The sequence below is a fragment of the Lynx rufus genome, unplaced genomic scaffold (genome assembly GCF_022079265.1).
Source record: "Lynx rufus isolate CCGP_SWC_20201006 ecotype Redwood Valley unplaced genomic scaffold, mLynRuf1.p SCAF_14, whole genome shotgun sequence".
NCBI classification, from domain to species: Eukaryota; Metazoa; Chordata; class Mammalia; order Carnivora; family Felidae; genus Lynx; species Lynx rufus.
The window spans coordinates 38,415,370-38,431,417 of NW_025814828.1; positions in this window are offsets into that span (position 1 = coordinate 38,415,370).

Here is a 16,048-nt window from a genome sequence, read left to right on the forward strand (position 1 = left end):
GATTGAGAGACAGAGAGAGACAGAGCGTGAGCAGGGGAGGGGCAGAGAGAGAGGGAGACACAGAATCCGAGGCAGGTTCCAGGCTCTGAGCTGTCAGCACAGAGCCCGACGCGGGGCTCGAACTCACAAACCGTGAGATTATGACCTGAGCTAAAGTTGGACGCTTAACTGACTGAGCCATCCAGGCGCCCCATGAAGGCATTTTTTTTTTTTATTTTTTTAAAAATTTTTTTTTTTTTTTCAACGTTTATTTATTTTTGCGACAGAGAGAGACAGAGCATGAACGGGGGAGGGGCAGAGAGAGAGGGAGACACAGAATCGGAAACAGGTTCCAGGCTCTGAGCCGTCAGCCCAGAGCCCGACGCGGGGCTCGAACTCACGGACCGCGAGATCGTGACCTGGCTGAAGTCGGACGCTTAACCGACTGCGCCACCCAGGCGCCCCGGCATTTTTTTTTTTAAGTAGACTTCACACCCAACATGGGGCTTGAACTCACGACCCTGAGATCAAGAGTTGCACACTGTACCTACTGAGCCGGCCAGGCGCCCCCATTATTCCACTTCTTAAGAGATGTGGCTTTGAACTTTATCACGTAAAGCAATAAAAAGCAAGAGATTGGGAATCAAACATTCTAGGTTTGAACCCTGGGTCTATAGATTACTAGCTCATTTACCTCTGAGCCACAATTTCCTCTTCAATCTTATATTTCAGTTGCACCTTCTTTTGGGGGGGAGGATATATTTTGAAACTTAGGAAGTCTTATGTTTTTGTTAGAACCTACTCACCTTTGCTGGCTTTAAAAATGCAGGAAGGGGTCCTTGAGCCAAAGAATGCTGTGGCTTCAGGAGTAGAACCCAGTGATTCATCACTTACATAGAACACCCAGTGCCCATCATAACAAGTGCCCTCCTTAACGCCCATCACCCATTTAGCCCATCCCTCCCCTCCATCAACACTCAGCTTGTTCTCTGTCACTAAAAGTCTCTTATGGTTTGCTTCCCTCTCTCTCTCTTTTTTCCCCCTTCCCATATGTTCATTTGTTTTATTTTCTAAATTCCATATGAGTGCAATCATATGGCATTTGCCTTTCTCCTACTGACTTATTCCACGTAGCGTAATACCCTCTAGCTCCATTCATCTCATTGCAAATGGCAAGATTTCAATTCTTTTTGACTGTTGAATAATATTCCATCATGTATATGTATATGCCACATCTTCTTTATCCTTTCGTCCATTGATGGACACTTGGGCTCTTTCCACAGTTTGGCTATTGTAGATAATGCTACATCAGGGTGCACGTACCCCTTCGAACCTGTATTTTTGTGTCCTTTGGGTAAATACCTAGTAGTGCAATTGCTGGGTCGTAAGGTAGTTCTATTTTTAACTTTTTGAAGGACCTCTATACTGGTTTCCAGAGTGGCTGCATCAGTTTGCATTCCCACCAACAGTGTAAGAGGGTTCCTCTTTCTCTGTATCCTTGCCAACATCTGTTGTTTCCTGTGTTGTTAATTTTAGCCGTTCTGACGGATGTGAGGTGGAATCTCAATGTGGTTTTGATTTGTATTTCCCTGATGAAGAGTGGTGATGAGCATCTTTTCATGTGTCTGTTGGCCATCTGGATGTCTTCTTTGGAAAAATGTCTATTTGTGTCTTCTGCCCGTTTCTTAACTGGATTATTTGTTTTCTGAGTGTTGAGTTTGAGAAGTTCATTTTTTTTTATTTTTTTAATGTTTATTTATTTTTGAGAGAGAGAGAGACAGAGCACAAGTAGGGGAGAGGGAGAGAGAGGGAGACATAGAATCCGAAGCAGGCTCCAGGCTCTGAGCTGTCAGTACAACACCAGATGCAGGGCTCGAATCCACGAATTGTGAGATTATGACCTGAGCTGAAGTTGGACGCTCGTCTGACCGAACCACCCAGGCACCCCGAGAGGTTCTTTATATATTTTAGATATTAACCCTTATCAGATATGTCATTTACAAATATATTTTCCCATTCCGTAGGCTGCCTTTTAGTTCTGTTGGTTGTTCCTTTCACTATGGAGAAGATTTTTTTTCGAGTACATATATATTAAGGGGGTTTTAATTTTCAGAAAGTATAAAGTTACATAAAACTAAGAAAATAAGACATTAGCTTATTTCACTTTGTTTAAATTAAATTTTATTATTTTAAATTTACATCCAAATTAGTTAGCATATAGTGCAACAATGATTTCAGGAGTAGATTCCTTATGCCCCTTACCCATTCAGCCCATTCCCCCTCCCATCCCCCCTCCAGCAGCCCTCAGTTTGTTCTCCATATTTATGAGTCTCTTCTGTTTTGTCCCCCTCCCTGTTTTTATATTATTTTTGTGTCCCTTCCCTTATGTTCATCTGTTTTGTCTCTTAAAGTCCTCATATGAGTGAAGTCATATGATTTTTGTCTTTCTCTGACTGATTAATTTCGCTCAGCATAATACCCTCCAGTTCCATCCACGTAGTTGCAAATGGCAAGATTTCATTCTTTTTGATTGCTGAGTAATACTCCATTGTATTTATATACCACATCTTCTTTGTCCACTTATCCATCGATGGGCATTGGGGCTCTTTCCATACTTTGGCTATTGTTGATCATGCTGCTATAAACATGGGGGTGCACGTGCCCCTTCGAAACAGCACCCCTGTATCCCTTGGATAAATACCTAGTAGTACAATTGCTGGGTCGTAGGGTCGTTCTATTTTTAATTTTTTGAGGAACCTCCATCCTGTTTTCCAGAGTGGCTGCACCAGTTTGCATTCCCATATACAGATTTTTATCTTGACGAAGTCCCACTAGTTCATTTTTGCTTTTGTTTCCCCTTGCCTCCGGTGATGTGTCTAGTAAGAAGTTGCTGTGGCCGAGGTCAAAGAGGTGGCTGCCTGTGCTCTCTTCTAGGATTTTGATGGTTTCCTGTCTCACATTTAGGTTTTTCATCCATTTTGAATCTGATCTGTCACATTTATGAAATGAGTGCACACGAATCAAATAACCAGTTAAGTTGATTGTTCTTTTTCTTACAAAAAAAAAAAAAATCACCCAGGTTATAAATACAAGGTAAGCTTCAAATCTTAAAACATGTAGGTTTTTATTTCTATTACACAGATACGTTAAATAGTAAGGCGGAAGTAATTGTAAGAATGTTTTTGTGCACGAAAGCTCTCTGGACAGAAAAGTCACCAACATTTAAAAATGCTCAGAGGCGGGGCGCCTGGGTGGCTCAGTGGGTTAAACGTCCGACTGTTGATCTCGGCTCAGGTCATGATCTCACGGTTTGTGGGTTCCAGCCCCCATCCGGCTCTACACTGACGGCACCGAGCCTGCTTGGGATTCTGTCTCTCCCTCTCTCTGCCCTTCCTCCACTCACTCTCTCTCTCTTTCTCAAAATAAATAAATAAACTTAAAAAAAAAATGATCAGAGACTTCGTAATGTCCCTAAAATCCAGTCTAAGATTCCTGGCATGACAGAAGTCCCTGCAGAGGCAAGTCAGTTCCCGCCTGCCTGCCCATGCTGTTTCCGTGCTCCTTCACCCTCTGCCTCACTCTTCCCACACCCCACGTCCATGGTTGCCGGTGCATGCTGGCGCCATCTTGAGTCTCCTCTCCACCTGCTTTCTCCTGCCCATCCTTCAGTCTCAGCCTCAATGTCTCTTCTGACTAAGTTAGCCCATGCTCTGAAACGACATTGCATGGTTTTCGTCCTTTTCACATTAAATCCATGTTGGAATTCCCGAGTTTTGGTGATTTGGGCGCTGCTGGACCCTTGGGCAGCCATACCTTCACCTGAGTGATAGCTTATTTGGCCAGTCCACTGATAGATGGTTTTTTTGTTTTATGTTTTTTTGTGTTGTTTTTTTTTTTTTTTTTCAGCAGCAGGCAAGTCCTTCTCTGTCTTCGGAAATTCAGCACAAAGACCTCAAGTGACACCTCAGAGCTCCGGGACTAACCCCCAACACTGAGGTTCAGTGCAAAGGAATGCCCCTCCTACGACCACATCCTTCCAATGCCATGCCCTCTCTGCTCAGCTCTACATCTGGATGCAAGTCTTTGGCCAAATCTCTTTGTCTATGAAACACGCCTGGTGATTAGCAGAGAGAGGCCTGATGTTCTAAAATTTAAAAAAAAAAAAAAAAAAAAAAAGGAACCGGAACAGTAGTACAGAAAAAGAAAATTTTTGTAAAGAACCCCGACCCCCTACTTCACTCCATTCACCAAAAAATTTATTTGGGGTGTTATCATAAACCTAAATGTAAAACTTGGGACTATAAAGCTTCCAGAAGACTTAGAGGGGATTTCCATGACTTCGGGGCAGGCAAATTTCGCACGTAGGACACAGAAAGCCTTCACTGTTTTTGGTGTTTTCGGTTATTTATCTACATACGTTGTTTATTCTGCCACTACGCGTTGAGTTGGTAAACTGTACATGATATACTTGCCAAGCTGATGTTTAAAATTTGATATTTGAGGGGCGCCTGGGTGGCGCAGTCGGTTAAGCGTCCGACTTCAGCCAGGTCACGATCTCGCGGTCCGGGAGTTCGAGCCCCGCGTCGGGCTCTGGGCTGATGGCTCACAGCCTGGAGCCTGCTTCCGATTCTGTGTCTCCCTCTCTCTCTGCCCCTCCCCCGTTCATGCTCTGTCTCTCTCTGTCCCAAAAATAAATAAATGTTAAAATTTGATATTTGATACAGCCCCTTTCATTTCTGAAAATCCTAAATAATTTTTAAGGTTTTATTTAAATTCCAGTGAGTTAACATACAGCATAATATCAGTTTCAGGTGTATAATATGGTGATTCAGCACCTCCATACATCACCCAGCGCTCATCACAAGTGCCCTCCTTCATCCCCACCACCTATGGCCGCCCCCCCACTTCATTCTGGTAGCTGTCAGTTTGTTCTCTATAGTTAAGAGTCCACTCCTTGGTTTCTCTCTCTCTCTCTTTCCCCTTTGCTCATTTGTTTTGTTTCTTAAATTCCACATGTGAGTGAAATCATATGGTATTTGTCTTTTCCCGACTGACTTTTCTGCTTAGCATCATACTCTTTAGATCCATCCATGTCATTGTGAATGGTAAGATTTCATTCTTTTTCATGGCTGAATAATATTCCATTGGATATATACATATATATATATTTATATTTATATACATATACCACATCCTCTTTGCCACTCATCAATCCGTGGCCACTTGGGCTGTTTCCATAATTTGGCTGTTATAGATAATGTTGCAATAACCAGCGGGGTACATGTAACCCTTTGAGTTAGGATTTTTATATTCTTTGGGTAAATACCTAGTAATGCAATTGCTGGATTGCAGGGTAGGTCTATTTTTAACTACTTGAGGAACCTCCATACCGTTTTCCAGAGTGGCTGCACCGGTTCGCATTCCTACCAACAGTGCGAGAGGGTTCGCCTTTCTCCGCATCCCCACTGACACCTGTTGCTTCTTCTGTTGTTGATTTTAGCCATTCTGACAGGTGTGAAGTGATCTCTCACTGTAGTTTCAAAGGTCTGTATTTCCCTGATGAGGAGTGATGGTGCGCATCTTTTCACGTGTCTGTTGGCCATCTGGATGCCTTCTTTGGAAAGATGTCTGTTCATGTCTTCTGCCCATTTTTTAATTGGACTATTCCTTTTTTGGGTGTCGAGCTTGATAAGTTCTTTATATGTTTTGGATAGTAACCCTTTATTAGATACGTCATTTGCAAATATCTTCTCCAATTCTGCAGGCTGCCTTTCAGTTTTGTTGATCGTTTCCTTTGCCGTGCAGAAGCTCTCTATTTTGATGTAGTCCCAATACAGATACATATTTTTTGCCTTTGTCTCCCTTGCTTCAGGAGACACATCTAGAAAGAAGTCGCTACAGCTAGGATTTTATGGTTTTAGGTCTCACATTTAGGTCTTTCATCCATTTTGAATTTGTTTTTATGTATGGCATAAGAAAGTGGCTCTGTTTCATTCTTTTGCATGTTGCTGTCCAGTTCTCCCAATACCATTTGTTGAAGAGACAGTTTTTTTTTCCCATTGGATATTCTTTCCAGCTTTGTCGGAGATTCGTTGATCATATAGTTGTGGGTTCATTCCTGGGTTTTCTATTCTGTTCCATTGATCTATGTGTCTATTTTTATGCCAGTACCACACTGTTTTCATTACTACAGCTTTGTAGTATAACTTGAAGTCTGTAATTGTGATGCTTCCAGCTTTGCTCTTCTTTGAAAACCCTAAAGCTTAAAAAGTTTATACTTATTAAACATCACCAGTAATATATCTTAATGGATCCTGGGTCAGGGGAAAAAATACTGTTATAAAGAACATGATTGGGACAATTTGCTAAAATTTGAATATGGAGTATATAATTTTACTCTGGTTATGCAAGACGGTGTTCTTAGGAACTCCATGATGAGATATTTAGGAATATAGGGAATTTATAATGCCATTTACTCACAAGAAGTTCGGGGAAATATCAATACACAAATGAGTGAAAGAGATAGAGAGAAGTCACATGTGGCAAAAATATTAACAATTGAGGAATCTAGATTAGCAGCATATGGGCATTCTTTGTACTTTTCTTGCAATGATTCTGTAAGTTAGAACATTTTTTTAATTTTAAAAACTAAAAAGTTCTTTCTGAAATTGAATTGCAATCTATTCTTTAAAGATTCCTATTCTTTTGGTTCTTTTCCTTTTCTTTCTTTCTTTCTTTCTTTCTTTCTTGTTTGTTATTTATTTTTGAGAGAGAGAGACAGAGCATGAGCAGGGGAGGGACAGAGAGAGAGAGGGAGACACAGAATCCAAAGCAGGCACCAGGTTCCGAGCTGTCAGCACAGAGCCCGATGCGGGGCTCAAACCCACAAAGCATGAGATTGTGACGTGAGCCGAAGTGGATGCTTAATTGACTGAGCCACTCAGGAGCCCCTGTTCTTTTGTTGTTGTTGTTGTTTTGAGAGAAAGAGAGAGAGAAAGAATAAGCAGGGGAGGGGCAGAGAGAGATTTAGAGAGAATCCCACACTGTCAGTGTGGAGCCCAACGAGGGGCTCAAACTCATGAACAGTGAGATCATGACTTGAGCCGAAATCAAGAGTGGGACGCTTAACTGACTGAGCCACTCCGGCCCCCCTCTATTCCTTCGGTTCTAATTCTGCTCCTTATATGATCTTTCTGGATGAATTGATTTTTCCCCATTGTACTAGAATTTCAGACATGAGAATAACGGTATCATGATTCTCCCGGACTTGTTATCACCAGATGCTCCAGATGGGAACTTTACCTCCCTCCTGACTTTCACGGCTGCCCGATCCCTAGGCCTCCTCTACTCAAGGTGGGCACACACACACACACACACACGTACTCATATACTGACTATAACGTCCCACTTTGGAAATCTCTGTCAGCTCCCACATGCGCAGAGCCATCCGTGTGAATGGGCAAGGAGTTATTTTCTCCCCTGCATAGAAAACCTCAACAATGTCCAGGGCTTCTCAATGCAACTGTGACACAGCCTGTCACCCGCTGCATTGGCAAAGAAAAACTGGATAGCAAAGAATCGTGTCTTTTGGCAGAACTATGAGGCAAATAGAGCCTTAGGACCTCACAATGTGTGGAAGGGAGAAGAAATGAAAGAAAGGTTGCTATGGCGTGATGTGTTTTTTTCCCACCCTTCTTTTCAGAGCCGGGGGCGGGGGGGGGGGGGGCGGTTGAAGAATGATGCTGGATTTCACCAGCTCTTTCTTAAGTGAATGAAAGAGGGTTTCCCGAAGAAAACAGCCTCACAAAATGAACGGCTCCATCACACAATCCAGCGACCCAGTTGGACATTTTGAAGCAAGATTGCCACAAACTCTAGTCCACGCACAAAGACGCAAGATGAATCTGAGTTCTGAGAGCGTGAGTTCACATTTAAACACGGACTGAGGGCGCGGATCGCGTGAGACCTGTTTAGGCTAGTCTCGTACGTTTAGCATTACCAAACCCCTGCTGTGGGAGTGAAAGCCCCGGAAAGGTACTTTTATCGAGACACCTCCAAAAAGTGCCTGTGGGTGTGTTTCCCTGGTCTGCCTCAGGAGGTCTGAGCATAGACTTCTCGCAGGTTCTGTGTTATAATAGAACATGAGCACCATCTAAAGGCTATGTACCAAATGTCTTGGCACTGTGAATGTTTCTCAAAACGCTGTTTGCTATGAGCGCCATAGAAGGAAGCGGGGGGGCCCCTACTGTGTGCTACGTGGCTGTGACCGTGACATTCCTAGAGAGGAATGCCTGTTAGAAAGAGTAGGTCACATTTATCAGAAGTTGTGTTTGCTTGCTTGCTTACGTAGGTATCCGTCATTCTTGAGCTCAGGAAATTCACCCTGCCGCTGGGCCTAGTCTGAACTTGGAGTTGAACCAGAGCATTGGGGCCGGAGGTGGGGGGGGGGGGTGGATCGGGTTAGGGGGAGGAGATTGGAGTAGCCATCCAGTAGCCGTTCGCCTTCGTGGGAGATATGGGGGCTCCAGTCCCATGATGCTGTTTGCTAGGTTTGTGACCTAAATGTCTCTGAGCCTGTCATGCATAAAACAAGGCCCTTCAACTAGATTTTCTCTAGGGATCTCTCCTGTTCTACCATCAGTGTGACCCTGGGTTCTGGGAAACCCATGTAAAATGACATGGTCCCCTACCTCTCCTCCTATCATTATCATTGTAGTGAGCGAAATAAAACGATCTAGGCAGGCTTCTGTTTATGGTGTTCTTAAGCCCAGCTTAGTTTCACCCAAACCCTTTGGATTCAAGGCCAAGGAAATACTGACCGAAAGTTTCCTTGGCAAGTTTACGAGGCCCCAGTGGTTAGCTGGAGTCCCTAGATTTCCTAGAAGCTCCCGGGGACCTTTAGGAAGAGGGGCTAGTCTTTTAAAGACTTGAGTGGTAGGAGGTTTTTTGGGTTTTTTTGGGGGGGGTTTGTTTTTTTTTTTTTAGAATAGATTAACCTTTGATCCTCACCCTTTGATGAGTCATCTAGTGGGAATGTGTCAGTTCAAGGGTCAAACCTAGGTGGGTGTGGGGACACAGGGTGGATGGAGCAAAGAGAAAAAGAATCTCCAGCTACTAAGCAGAGCAGAGACATCTGTGGTCAGTTTGCCTCGGCCCCGTGCCGATTCTGAGACTCAGGACAAATCATTCGGCCTCTCTGGGCTTTGATTTCTCTCTCTGTGAAATGCAGCTAACAACAAAGTTGTTGAGAGGATGAAATTAGATATTGCGCTCGTCGTGTCTGGCACAATACTCAATGCACAGTCAATATTCCACGAGTGACGTCATCGGCTTATTATTTTGAAATCACTCTCCTGGTTTTTTTTTTTTTTAATGTTTATTTTTGAGAGACAGAGAGACAGAGCATGACGGGGAAGGGACAGAGAGAGGGACACACAGAATCCGAAGCAGGCACCAGGCTCGGAGCTGTCAGCACAGAGCCCGACACGGGGCTCGAACCCACGGACCGGGAGATCACGACCTGGGCTGAAGTCGGATGCTCAACTGACTGAGCCACCCAGGCGCCCCCAAGGCTCTTGCTTTTATATTTCAAAATGTCCTCTCTGCTTGGTGCTTCCTGAGTATCTGCTATTGGCCCTGCCTTTTTTGGGCATGATCCTGCTTCTGCTTTTAGCCCAGGTGGCTTTGCTGTCAGGGTATTTGAAGTTTCCTTTGATGGCCCTGCAACTAAGCAACTTAATTATGAATGAGCGCTCTGCCTGAAGGCCTGTATTGCTCTCTTGTTTCCTCAAATACCCTTGGCATCTATCCAGGGCTTCAATGCACAAAAGCAGAAGGATGGCTGACCCATCCACCCACCTACTGAATGACCTCCGATCTCTCCCCAGCGACCTGCGGCTCGCTGCCTTTGTTAGAATGGAAAGGAGGAAAAGTGAGCTGGGGGGCAGGGTAAAGAAAAGGAAACATTTAATCCATTTTGCATGAAATATACCGTATTTAAAAATTCTTTTAATTCTCAAAATGAACGAGGCATTATCGGCAACTCACCATGTTCCGAGATCAGTCAAAGCAGGATTTTAATGAGCTCGCTCCCGTTGTTTTAATCCCTTATATAAAACATCACCGTGCACAACTCTTGAAACGAAGAAAAGGCGAAACGGAGAAACTTGATAGGCAAAAATATAAGGTTTTTTAGTGGTGAAAAACTCAACAGATGTTTTAAAAGCTCCTTTATTTGGTTTTCTTTATTTCTTTTACTTTTTTTGTTAATTTAAATTCTAGTTAGTTCACATACAGTGTAATATTGCTTTCAGGAGTAGGATTGAGTGACTCATCACTTACATACAACACCCAGTGCTCATCACAAGAGTGCCCTCCTGAGTACCCATCGCCCATCCAGCCCATCCCCCACCCACCTCCCTCCGTCAACCCCCAGTCTGTTCTCTACTGTTAAGAGTCTCTTGTGGTTTGTTTCCCTCTCTTCTCTTTTTTGTTCTTCTTTTATTTTTTCAAGTTTATTTTATTTATTTTGAGAGAGAGAGAGAGAACACGAGCAAGGGAGGGGCAGAGAGAGAGGGAGAGAGAGAGGGAGACAGAGAGAGAATCCCAAGCGGGCTCTGCACTGCCAGTGCGGAGCCCAATGCGGGGTTTGAACTCATGAACAGAGAGATGTTGACCTGAGCCGAGACCAAGAGTCAGACGCTTAACCAACCGAGCCACCCAGGTGTCCCCACCCCTCTTCTCTTTTAAAAGCTCCTTTAGACTGATGGTGAGCGTGGCATCACATCTAGATTTGTCAAATCACTACGTTGTACCCTTTGAACTAATGCAACATTGTGTTAACTATGCTTCAATTTTTTTTTAAATTTTTTTTTAACGTTTATTTATTTTTGAGACAGAGAGAGACAGAACATCAATGGGGGAGGGTCAGAGAGAAAGGGAGACACAGAATCCGAAACAGGCTCCAGGCTCCGGGCTGTCAGCACAGAGCCCGACGCGGGGCTTGAACCCACGGACCGCGAGATCATGACCTGAGCCGAAGTCGGACGCTTAACCGACTGAGCCACCCAGGCGCCCCTATGCTTCACTTTTTAAAAACAAATCTCCTTTACCTTGAGAATAGGTAGGTGTTAGAGCAGGTGTGTGTGTGTGTGTAGAGTATTTGTGATAGGGGAAGAGATTTTCGTAATCTAGTCTAAACAACTGAGTAGTACCAAGCATACGTCATTTACTCGGGATCTCACAGCTGGTTAGTGGTAGAGTCAGGAGTGCATCCGGGTTTCTTGACTCCCAAGGTATTGCTGGGCCAAGCCACGCTGACAATAAAGTCTTTGACATGTCCAAGCAACTATTCCTTGCCAGATTCTAAGCTGGTTCATTCATAATCTGTGGGCCCATCCTCTCTGATCTTGTTCTGAGACTTGTCCACCATATTTGCCATCTTTCTCAGGGATTTCAGTACATGCCTGAAATCCCCAAAATAATATGTAGTTTGAAGTGATATGCACTGTGAGCGTAAAATAAACGTCCCATTTCAAAGACTTGGTATGACAAAAAGAATGTAAAATACCTCATTAACAGGTTTTCCTATGGATTAGATGATGAAATTATAATATTCAGGATATATTAGATTAAGTAAAGGGTGTTGTCAAAATTGATTTTACCTGTTTATATTTATTGTTTTGATTTTTGATTTTAATTTTTTCAGTGTTTATTTTTGAGAGAGAGAGAACACTAAGTGGGGGAGGGACAGAGAGAGAGGGAGACCCAGAATCCGAAGCAGGCTCCAGGCTCCGTGCTGTTAGCACAGAGCCCGATGAGGGGGCTCGACCTCACAAACCTCAAGGTCATGACCTGAGCCGAAGTCGGACGCTTAACCGACTGAGCCACCCAGGCGCCCCTATAGTTATTGTTTTTAATGTGGCTACTACAAAATTTTAAATGATTTATGTGGCTCACATTACATTTCTATCAGGTGGCATGGATTTAGGCTCTGGATAAAAGATTGCAGTTTTGGATAAATAGGATTAATGTAAGAGATAAATGACTCAGGTGTACTAAGCTGTGCTAAGCTTAAGAAATAAATGATTTCGATGTCTGGACTTGTACTGTTTACTATAATCCTCCCTTCCTTGGGGTGGAACACGTACATGAAACATGTACCTTCATGGGGTTCTTTCAACAGGCCAGTACTCAGGCCATACTTCAGACTAGGCTTGTTAGGTCAAACCTGTAAGAGGAATTGTTAAAGGGTGGGGAAAGGCGGGGGCCACGAAGGGAGAAAGGGAGAGAGAACAGTGTTTCTGAGAATAAATGGATAATTGGAGGATAAGAAGGCTATACATTTATTTCGGAGTAAATTAATTTCCCAGAAAAGGTACTGAGAAACTTGTACGTTTCATTGCTTTGGTTGTTTCCACAGAAGCCTGATTCAGGCACATAGGAGGGCAAATAAAATGATCTAATAGGTATCTTCGGCCGGCAGCGTGAATGTAATTTTAAGGCAGAATACCCAGGCTAAAAATTGAGCTATAAAATAGCAGCCAGCTCTGATTTATTTCTATCAATGTAGTACTATAACCTTAAAAAAAAAAAACCTAAAACTTTTTATTGCAGAGTCATATAACAAGAAATCCTAAGAATGCATATTTTTTGCTGGGAAAAAATATGGGTAAGCATAATGTTCAGCCTCAGCGAAGCTATATTTGAGAAGTTACAGCTTGCTTGAACTATGAATGGATAGAGTAAATGGTAGCTGATACTTCTGACTGCTTTCTGGTGTCAGGTAAGGTTCTAGATTTCTACACATCACCCATTCACTCGCTTTAATCCTCATAACAGTACCCTGAAGTTTATACATACTTACAGAGGCAGAATCCAAGGCACAAAAAGGCCAAATAACTTGCCTGAAAGTCAAATGACTCTGAAACAGCAGAGCAGAGATGTGAACTTAGGCAGTCTGGCCCTAGGGTTCATGCTCTTTTTTTTTTTTTTAATGTTTATTTTTGAGAGAGAGAGAGAGAGAGAATGAGTAGGGCAGGGGCAGAGAGAGAGGGAGACAGAATCCGAAGCAGGCTCCAGGCTCTGAGCTATCAGCACAGACCCCAGTGCGGGGCTTGAACTCACAAACTGCGAGATCATGACCTGAGCTGAAGTTGGACACCCAACCGACTGAGCCACCCAGGCGCCCAATGCTCTTAACATGCAACAGTATGTGTGCTGAGCACTACGAATTAGTCAGTGAAAGGGGGCAAACAGTCAAAACAAAATCTTAGGATGTCAGTTTCAAGGACAATAGCGAAGAATGCTTTTGTATTGTGCGTGAGGGGCCGTCAGGCAAGAAGAATTGGGAACATCGCATTGGCCAACGGCGTGAGTACTGGTGGAGCAGTGAGAAGACACAGAATCAAAAACCTCTATAAAATGAGAGAGGTGAACCACGTGCCTTCCATGTGCCTCTTCAGTGTTGATGTTAGTACCATGGTTTCTTATGGCCTCTCCCAACAGCAGGTACCCAAAAAGTCGTGAATCGCAAATGGTGCCGTGGAATCAAATAAGGGAAAGGGAACGAGATTGTCCCAGTGCGAAAAAAGGGCATAATTGGATGCTAAGATTATGGAAAAACACACTGCTGGTGTAGACCAAAATAGAAGAGAATGCGTTGTGAAGAATTCAGTTATTTAAAACCGTAAGCAGGGTTTAGAATGTCAGCTCTGGCAAGGAGAGAACTTACCTCTTTAAATTTATTTCCATAGCACATACGCACACACAAATACTTCACATATGCTTTGCAGTGATGATGGCAATACAAGCTCTGGTAATCATTTTGAAGATAATGAAGAACTCTGCGATGCCGAAAAGTCTGAGTGATTAAAAACCAAAGCGTTTATTCCTCCTCTCTGTAAAGCAAGGGTGATGTTAACCTCAAGGTCGTCTGGGAGGATTAAATGAGATAAAGCAGAGAAAGTGCTCATCACAATGTCTGCTTCGTTATATGCTGTGATTCGAGGTTGATGACGACGATGATGATGGTCCTAGGGAGCCCTGTCCCACTCTCAACAATTTGAAAATAGAACATTCCAGTTAACATGCTCGTCTAGCGCTAGGACGCTGAAGCTATTAAAACGATTACAGCCGAGTGTGATAGGATTTTAAAATCATAAGCACAGTTTTGGCCTCATATATAATTTGGAATGTATTTCTTTTCTCCAGATGCTTATAGAAGGACAGTATATTCTCTGATGTTCTATTGGGTCAAGGTCCTGCGTGCTCTGTGTATGTTGTGTTATCGTTTGCTAACGAGGACTGATATATTCCGACACAAAGGGATTTGGAGTTCCTTTTCGTTCTGTCCACATGCTTCAAGAAAAAGAAACAGAGCGTGTTTGGAAATGGCAAAGAAGGCATAGACTTTAAGTTCAAACGTCAACTTCCGGTTTCTTACCCGCAAGATTTTTGTAATAATTAACTTAGGCCGTAAGGATATTCTGAAAACCAGACGTGCAAATGCTATACAAATGTTAGTGTTATCGCCTAAAGTCACGTTTCTCCTTACTTTTAAAATGGCTCTTTTACTTCTTTTTAATGTTTATTTTTGAGAAAGGGGGGGAGGGGTAGAGAGAGGGGGACAGAGGATCTGAAGCAGGCTCTGTGCTGACAGCAGTGAACCCAATGAGGGGCTCAAACCCATGAATCGTGAGATCATGACCTGAGCCGAAGTTGGACGCTTAACCGACTGAGCCACCCAGGCACCCCTGAAATGGCTGCTTCAAAGCCAAGCACATAAGGTCATCACTTGGTGCATTGTCACTTATTACAGTTACCTCTTGGCCCCTCTAGCTTGGGCACATATTAAAAGCAAGGCTATGAGTTTTTCACCTCAAATCTCTCTGGCATTTAGCACTCTAGCGGACGCGTAGTAGGCGCTGGCATAATATGTTGGACGTTCGCGTTCAGAGGGAGCACGAACATTGGTTTGAACCCCACATGTTATGGGCCACATGTGTAATGAGACTCGATGGCTTAAAGACACTTGTCTCCTTTCGTAGGCCAATGAAATATGTAAAAGTTACTGCTGTGGGCTTGGTTCCTGAGCTGAGGTGGTGCTTGTGGTACCGGTATTGATTAGGGATGGGTGCCTGATCAAGCTTGGAAGCAAGCGGGGGAAGCAAGCTTGGACACAAACACGGGTGGAGCTGGCACGCGTCCATCAACCCCACTGGCCAGCCCTGGAGCCGGGACCGCCTGCTCGAGCTGTCTTTCATCAGGCCAGGATAACCAGGCTCTTACACCCCCACCCGCATCAGTCACTGGGTATGAGCCACCCCTGGAAGAACGTGTCCTTGGGCAAGGTGACTCCGTAGCTAAGGCAGTTCCTGAAGGGATTGACAGTCGAAGCCACAAATCCTTCTTTGGTGTTTGTCCATGTTCACCATAGTCACCAGATTTAAAAGATTCTGTCTACCCCGCGAGAAGATGGTGTTAATATTTGAGGGCACAGAATGACTTCAATGAATGAGAAATTTGGAATTACATTCCTTTTCTAAAAAAAAAATTTTTTTAACGTTTATTTATTTTTGAGACAGAGGGAGACAGAGCATGAATGGGGGAGGGGCAGAGAGAGAGGGAGACACGGAATCTGAAACAGGCTCCAGGCTCTGAGCCGTCAGCCCAGAGCCAGACGCGGGGCTCGAACTCACGGACGGCGAGATTGTGACCTGAGCTGAAGTCGGACGCTCAACCGACTGCGCCTCCCAGGCGCCCCAACATTCCTTTTTTTAAAAAAATGTTTACTTATTTACTTTTGAGAGAGAGAGGATCCGAAGCAGGCTCCACGATGCCAGCACTGAGCCCGACGCAGGGCTCGAACTCACGAACTGTGAGATCCTGACCTGAGCTGAAATCAAGAGTCGGATGCTTAACTGACAGAGCCACCCAGGCACCCCTGGAATTATACATTCCTAATTGAATTACAGAAAAGGCCTATGCCCTTACAGATTTAGGGTAGAACGTACCGAAACATTTCATTAACGTAGTGAAGACTTAAAAGGAAGGTATTGATTTGTTGGCA